The sequence below is a fragment of the Scyliorhinus torazame genome, chromosome 1 (assembly GCF_047496885.1).
Source record: "Scyliorhinus torazame isolate Kashiwa2021f chromosome 1, sScyTor2.1, whole genome shotgun sequence".
Classification (NCBI taxonomy): Eukaryota; Metazoa; Chordata; class Chondrichthyes; order Carcharhiniformes; family Scyliorhinidae; genus Scyliorhinus; species Scyliorhinus torazame.
In genome coordinates, this window is record NC_092707.1 from 384,244,028 (window position 1) to 384,251,831 (window position 7,804).

Consider the following 7,804-nt stretch of genomic DNA (forward strand, 5'->3'; position numbering starts at 1 on the left):
GAAGCCATCGTCAAAAATCAAAAAGGGCCACAGTACAGGGTACAGTAACTGAGAAGAGTGTGAAAAGGGAGGTGGCCAATGCAGGATTGAGGGTGTTGTACCTAAATACGCGCAGTATACGGAACAAGGTAAATGAGCTTGTTGCGCACATTGAAATTGGCCGATACGATGTGGGCATCAGAGAAACGTGGCTGCAAGGGGATCAGGGCTGGGATCTAAATATCCAAGGATACATGTCCTATCGAAAGGACAGGCAAATGGGCAAAGGGGGCGGGTTGCATTGTTAGTATATGAAGTTAAATCGATAGCAAGGAGCGATATATGATCAGAAAGCATAGAACCTCTGTGGGTAGAGTTGAGGAATCGCAAAGGTAAAAAGACCCTGATGGGAGTTATGTACAGGCCCCCGAGCAGTAGTCAGGATGTGGAGCAGAAAATAAATCAGGAATAGAAAAGGCATGTAAAAATGGCAATGTTACAATAATCATGGGGGACTTCAATATACAGGTGGACTGGGAAAATCAGGTTGGTAGTGGATCCCAAGAAATGGAATTTGTGGAACGTCTAAGAAATTTTTTTTTGGAGCAGCTTGTGACAAAACCTACTCGGGAAGAGGCAATTCTGGATTTGGTGATGTGTAATGAGGCAGATTTGATTAGGAAACTTAAGGTGAAGGAACCCTTAGGGAGCAGTGACCACAATATGATAGGATCTACCCTGCAGTTTGAGAGGGAGAAGCTGCAATCAAATGTAACGGTACTACAATGAGGGTAACTACAAAGACATGAGGGAGGAGCTGGCCAGAGTTGATTGGAAAAGGAGCCAAGTAGGGAAGACAGGGAACAGCAATGGCAAGAGTTTTTGGGGGTTATTAGGGAGGCACAACAGCAATTCATCCCAAGGAAGAGGAAACATGCTAAGGGGAGGACAAGGCATCCATGGCTGACGAGGGAGTATAAAGGCTAGAGAAAAAGCATACAAAGTGGCGAGCATTAGTGGGAAACCAGAGGATTGGGAAGCCTTTAAAAGCGAGCGGAGGACAACCATAAAAACAATGAGGGGGGAGAAGGTGATGTAAAAGTGCAAGCTAGCAAGTAATATAAAGGAAGATAGGAAGAGATGTTTTTCAATATATAAAAGGTAAGAGAGAGGCAAAAATAGACATTGGCCACTAGATAATGTGGCTGGAGAAGTAATTTTTTTTTTTTAGATGTGTTTATTCAAATTTTCCAACAGAACTTTTAACAAACCCCCCCCCCCCCATAACAAAAAGAAACGCAAACACAACAGTCAAAAATTATACAAAACTTTTACACTGGGTTTCCCCGTATACAGTAACCCCCCAAATGACATTCAAAGATACCCGTAGGGAAGCCCCCCCCCACCCACCCAAATTCCCCCCCCCCTGAAAGAGACCCCCCCCTCCTCCCCCCCCCCCACCCTTGGGTTGCTGCTGCTGCTGACCTCCTCCTAACGCTTGGTGAGATAGTCTAGGTACGGTTGCCACCGCCTGAAGAACCCCTGCACAGACCCTCGTAAGGCAAACTTTATCCTCTCCAGCTTAATGAACCCTGCCATGTCATTTATCCAGGCTTCCACACTGGGGGGCTTTGCGTCCTTCCGTAATAGCAAGATCCTCCGCCGGGCTACCAGGGACGCAAAGGCCAGGATACCGGCCTCTTTCGCCTCCTGCACTCCCGGCTCGTCCGTTACCCAAATAGTGCCAGCCCCCAACTCGGCTTGACCTGGACTTTCACCACCTTGGACATAGTCCTCGCGAAACCCCTCCAAAACCCATCCAGTGCCGGGCACGACCAGAACATGTGGACGTGATTCGCCGGGCTTCCCGAGCACCTCCCACATCTATCCTCCACCCCAAAGAACCTACTCAACCTCGCCCCTGTCATATGCGCTCTGTGAATAATCTTGAATTGTATTAGGCTGAGCCTGGCACAAGAGGAGGAAGAATTAACCCTACTCAGGGCATCAGCCCACAGACCCTCATCTATCTCCTCCCCAAGCTCCTCCTCCCACTTGCCCTTTAACTCCTCTACCGAGGCCTCCTCCTCTTCTTTCAGCTCCTGGTATATCGCCGAAACCCTGCCTTCTCCAACCCATACACCCGAAATCACCCTGTCCTGAATCCCCTGTGCCGGGAGCAGCGGGAATTCCCTCACCTGCCGCCTCACAAACGCCCTCACTTGCATATACCTGAAAGCATTTCCCGGCGGTAACCCAAACTTCTCCTCCAGTGCCCCCAGGCTCGCAAACGTCCCATCTATAAACAGGTCCCCCATTCTTCTAATCCCTGCCCGATGCCAGCTCCGAAATCCCCCATCCATCCTTCCCGGGACGAACCGATGGTTCTCCCAAATTGGGGACCAAACCGAGGCTCCCACCTCGCCCTTGTGTCGTCTCCACTGCCCCCAGATCTTCAGCGTCGCCGCCACCACCGGACTCGTGGTGTACCTTGTCGGCGAGAGCGGCAGCAGTGCCGTCGCCAGCGCCCTCAGGCTCGTGCCCACACAGGACGCCATCTCTAACCTCTTCCACGCCGCCCCCTCTCCCTCTATTACCCACTTACGGATCATTGCCACATTGCCTGCCCAATAATATCCGCACAAATTCGGCAGAGCCAGCCCTCCCTGTCCCTACTACACTCCAGAAACACCCTCTTTACCCTCGGGGTCTTATTTGCCCACACAAAACCCATGATGCTCCTACCTACCCATTTGAAAAAGCCCTTGGGAATCATAATGGGGAGGCACTGGAACACAAAGAGAAACCTCGGGAAGACCATCATTTTAACCGACTGCACCCTACCCGCTAGCGAGAGTGGCAGCACATCCCATCTTTTGAAATCCTCCTCCATCTGCTCCACCAATCGCGTCAAATTGAGTTTGTGTAGGGCCCCCCAACTCCCAGCCACCTGGATCCCTAAGTACCGAAAGCTCCTTTCCGCCCTCTTCAACGGCAGGTCGTCTATCCCCCTTCCCTGGTCCCCTGGATGCACCACAAAGAGCTCACTTTTCCCTACATTAAGCTTATACCCCGAGAAGTCCCCAAACTCCCTTAAGATCCGCATGACCTCCGCCATCCCCTCCACTGGATCTGCCACATACAGCAACAGGTCATCCGCATACAGTGACACCGGTGTTCCTCTCCCTCTCAGACCAGTCCCCTCCATTTCCTGGGCTCCCTTAGTGCCATGGCCAGAGGCTCAATCGCCAATGCAAACAGCAAGGGGGACAGGGGGCACCCCTGCCTTGTCCCTCGGTACAGCCGAAAGTACTCCGACCTCCGCCGATTCGTAGCCACACTCGCCACCGGGGCTCCATATAGCAGCCTGACCCAGCCGATGAACCCCTCCCCGAACCCAAACCTCCGCAACACTTCCCAAAGATACTCCCACTCCACCCGGTCGAAGGCCTTCTCCGCGTCCATAGCTGCCACTACCTCCACTTCTCCCTCCACCGAGGGCATCATAATCACATTGAGGAGCCTCCGCACATTGGTGTTTAGCTGCCTGCCCTTTACAAATCCCGTCTGGTCCTCATGAATCACCCCCGGGACACAGTCCTCAATTCTCGTAGCCAGCACTTTTGCCAGCAACTTAGCATCCACATTGAGGAGCGAGATCGGTCTCTACGACCCACACTGCAGTGGGTCCTTGTCCCGCTTCAGGATCAGAGAGAGAGATCAGCGCCTCGGACATTGTCGGGGGCAAGGTCCCCCCTCCCTTGCCTTATTGAAAGTCCTCACTAGCAACTGGCCTAGCAGGTCCACGTATTTCCTGTAAAACTCGACCGGGAACCCATCTGGCCCCGGGACCTTCCCCGCCTGCATGATCCCTAATCCTTTAACCAGCTCCTCCAGCCCAATTGGCGCCCCTAAACCAGCCACCTCCTGCTCCTCCACCCTCGGGAACCTCAGCTGATCCAAAAATCGTCACATTCCCTCTTCCCCCGCTGGGGGCTCAGATCTGTACAGATCCCCATAGAAGTCCCTAAATACCTCATTTATTCCCACCGCACTCCGCACCGTATTCCCCCCCGCTATCCTTAACTCCACCTATCTCCCTCGCTGCCTCCCTCTTACGAAGCTGGTGTGCCAGCATCCGACTCGCCTTCTCCCCATACTCATACACCGCCCCCTGCGCTTTCCTCCACTGTGCCTCTGCTTTCCCTGTGGTCAACAGGTCGAACTCCGTCTGGAGGTTCCACCGCTCCCTAAGTAGTCCCTCCTCGGGGGGCCTCTGCATATCTCCTGTCCACCCTTAAAATCTCCCCCACCAACCTCTCCCTCTCCCTCCCCTCTCTCTTCTCCCTGTGGGCCCTGATGGAGATCAACTCTCCCCTGACCACCGCCTTCAGCGCCTCCCAGACTACCCCCACCTGCACCTCCCCATTGTCATTGGCCTCCAAATATCTTTCAATGCACCCCCGCACCCACCCGCACACCTCCTCATCCGCCAGTAATCCCACATCTAGATGCCACAGCGGGCGCTGGTCCCTCTCCTCTCCTAACTCCAGCTCCACCCAGTGCGGGGCGTGGTCCGAGATGGCTATGGCCGAATACTCTGTTACCTCCACTTTCGGGATTAGCGCCCTACTCAAAATTTAAAAAATCTATCCGAGAGTAGGCTCTGTGGACATGGGAAAAGAATGAAAATTCCCTGGCCTGGGGCCTGACAAACCTCCATGGATCCACTCCCCCCATCTGGTCCATGAACCCCCTAAGCACCTTGGCCGCAGACGGCCTCTTACCCGTCCTGGACCTAGAGCGATCCAGTGCTGGGTCCAGCACCGTGTTGAAATCCCCCCCCCATTATCAAGCTTCCTACCTCCAGGTCCGGAATCCGACCCAGCATGCGTTTCATAAACCCGACATCATCCCAGTTCGGGGCGTATACGTTTACCAGTACCACCCGCACCCCCTGCAACCTACCGCTCACCATCACATATCGACCTCCATTATCTACTACAATATTCATTGCCTCAAACGACACCCGCTTCCCCACCAGTATTGCAACCCCTCTGTTCTTCGCATCCAACCCTGAATAGAATACCTGTCCTACCCATCCCTTTCTCAGCCTAACCTGATCTGCCACCTTCAAATGTGTCTCCTGGAGCATAACCACGTCTGCCTTCAGTCCCTTAAAGTGCGCGAACACCCGGGCCTTCTTGACCCGACTAGCCATCTCCTTTTCTAGGCCAGCCACGTGCCCGCTCCTCCCGCACCCTCCAGTCCCCCAGACAGCGGACCCCCATCCCGACCACCTCTCCTACTTCCAGCTCCCCTTTGGCCAATGCAGCAGCAACCCTATACCCCCCCCCACTGGATCCACATCTAGCCCTTTTGCTCCCCCCATAACACTCCCGTAAGTCAGCTGACTCCTGCTGACCCCGGCCTCTCCCGCCATTCCATCGACCCCCCACAGTGTGAGAATCCCCCCTCCCCCTCCCTGGCAGTCAGTGCGCGCGCCTCTCCAGCACCGCCCATCCCCCCCCCCCCCCCCCCCCCCCCCCCACCCCCCCAGCCCCCACTCCCGTACTTCCCTAGCGCTGGAAAAAGCCCGCGCTTTCCTGAGCCGACCCCGCTCCCTCTGGCGCAGCTCCTTTTGCGGCCTTACCCCAATTCCCCATCCCCGGGCCTCCACTCCCCCTCTTCCTTTGTGGGGGTCTGCCCCTCCAATACCGACGCCCACACTCTCCCACAGTCTCCCCATCCTATCCCTACCAGAGGAACATTCCCTAAACGTAATAAACACTATATACACAGTAAACATGCCCCCACAACAAACCCTCAATTTGAGTCCAACTTTTCAGTCCGTATAAAACTCCATGCCTCATCAGGCGTTTCGAAATAGTGGTGCCGATCCTGGAATGTGACCCACAATCGCGCTGGCTGCAGCATACTGAACCTCACCCCCTTTCAATGGAGCACCGCCTTAACCCGATTAAAACCCGCTCTCTTCTTAGCCACCTCTGCACTCCAGTCCTGGTAGATTCGGATCTCCGTGTTCTCCCACCTGCTGCTCCGCTCTTTCTTGGCCCATCTCAGGACACACTCTCTGTCCATAAAGCGGTGAAACCTCACCACTACAGCCCTTGGCGGCTCGTTGGCCTTGGGTCTCCTTGCCAGGACCCGGTGAGCCCCATCTAGCTCCAGAGGCTTCGGGAAGGCTCCCGCGCCCATCAGTGAATTGAACATCGTGCTCACATATGCCCCAGCATCGGGCCCCTCCACTCCTTCGGGGAGACCCAGAATCCGAAGATTCTTCCTCCTCGACCTATTCTCCAGGTCCTCAAATCTTTCCGCCCACCTCTTGTGCAGCGCCTCGTGTGCCTCCACCTTCACCGCCAGGCCCAAGATCTCGTCCTCATTCTCCGAGGTTTTTTGCCGCACCTCCCGGATCGCCGCCCCTTGGGCCTTCTGGGTCTTCACAAGCTTCTCAATCGCCGCCTTCATTGGCGCCAGCATTTCGGTTTTAAGCTCCTCAAAGCAGCGTCTAAGAAACCCCTGCTGCTCCTGCAACCATCTCAGGACACCCAGCGGGTGGAGACCATGCTGCTTGGTCTCCACCCGCCTCCATCTTGTTTTTTCTCCCTCTCACTTTTCGCTGCTCCAAGATCACTTTTTTTACCGTTCCACTCCTGGTCCAATCCATATAATGTCGGGGGGACTTTGCTGTCACCTTCCCACACTGGAAGCCGTCGAACAATTGCCGTTGGGGCCCCTCTAGAGAGCTTAAAAGTCCGTTCCCAGCGGGAGCTGCCGAACGTGCGACCTACCTAGGCATAGCCGCAACCGGAAGTCCGGCTGGAGAAGTAATAGTAGGAAACAAAGAAATGGCAGATGAACTGAATAGTTAATTTGCATCAGTCTTCACGGTGGAAGACACCAAGGAAGCCAGAGCTCCAGGAGAACCAGGGGGCAGAGGTGAGTGCAGTGACCATTACTAAGGAGAAGGTTCTGGGGAAACTGAAAGGTCTGAAGGTGGATAAGTCACCTGGACCGGATGGACTACACCCCAGGGTCCTAAAATATATAGCTGAGGAAATTGTGGAGGCATTAGTGATGATCTTTCAGGAATCATTGAAGGCAGGAAGGGTCCCAGAGGACTGGAAGGTGGCTAATGTAACACCACTGTTTAAGACGGGAGGGAGGCAGAAGACGTGAAATTATAGGCCAGTTAGCCTGACTTTGGTCATTGGTAAGATTTTAGAGTCTGTTATTAAAGATGAGATCACAAAGTACTTGGAAGTGCATGATAAAATAGGACTGAGTCAGCACGGCATTGTCAAAGGGAGGTCGTGTCTGACAAATCTGTTAGAGTTTTTTGAGTAGGTAACAAGGAAGTTAGACAAAGGAGAACCAGTGGACCTGATTTATTTAGATTTCCAGAAGGCCTTTGACAAGGTGCCGCATAGGAGACTGTTAAGAGTTCATGGTGTTCAGGGTAAGATCCTGGCATGGATAGAGGATTGGCTGACTGGCAGAAGGCAGAGAGTGGGGATAAAGGGGTCTTTTTCGGGACGGCAGCCGGTGACTAGTGGTGTGCCTCAGGGGTCTGTGCTGGGACCACAAATTTTTACAATATACATTAATGATCTGGAAGAAATTAAATGAAATGAAAATCGCTTATTGTCACAAGATACTGAAGGCACTGCTGCTAAGTTTGCATATGATACAAAGATCTGTCGAGGGACAGGTAATATTGAGGAAGCAAGGGGGCTGCAGAAGGAATTGGACAAGCCAGGAGAGTGGGCAATGAAGTGGCAAATGAAATGCAATGTGGAAA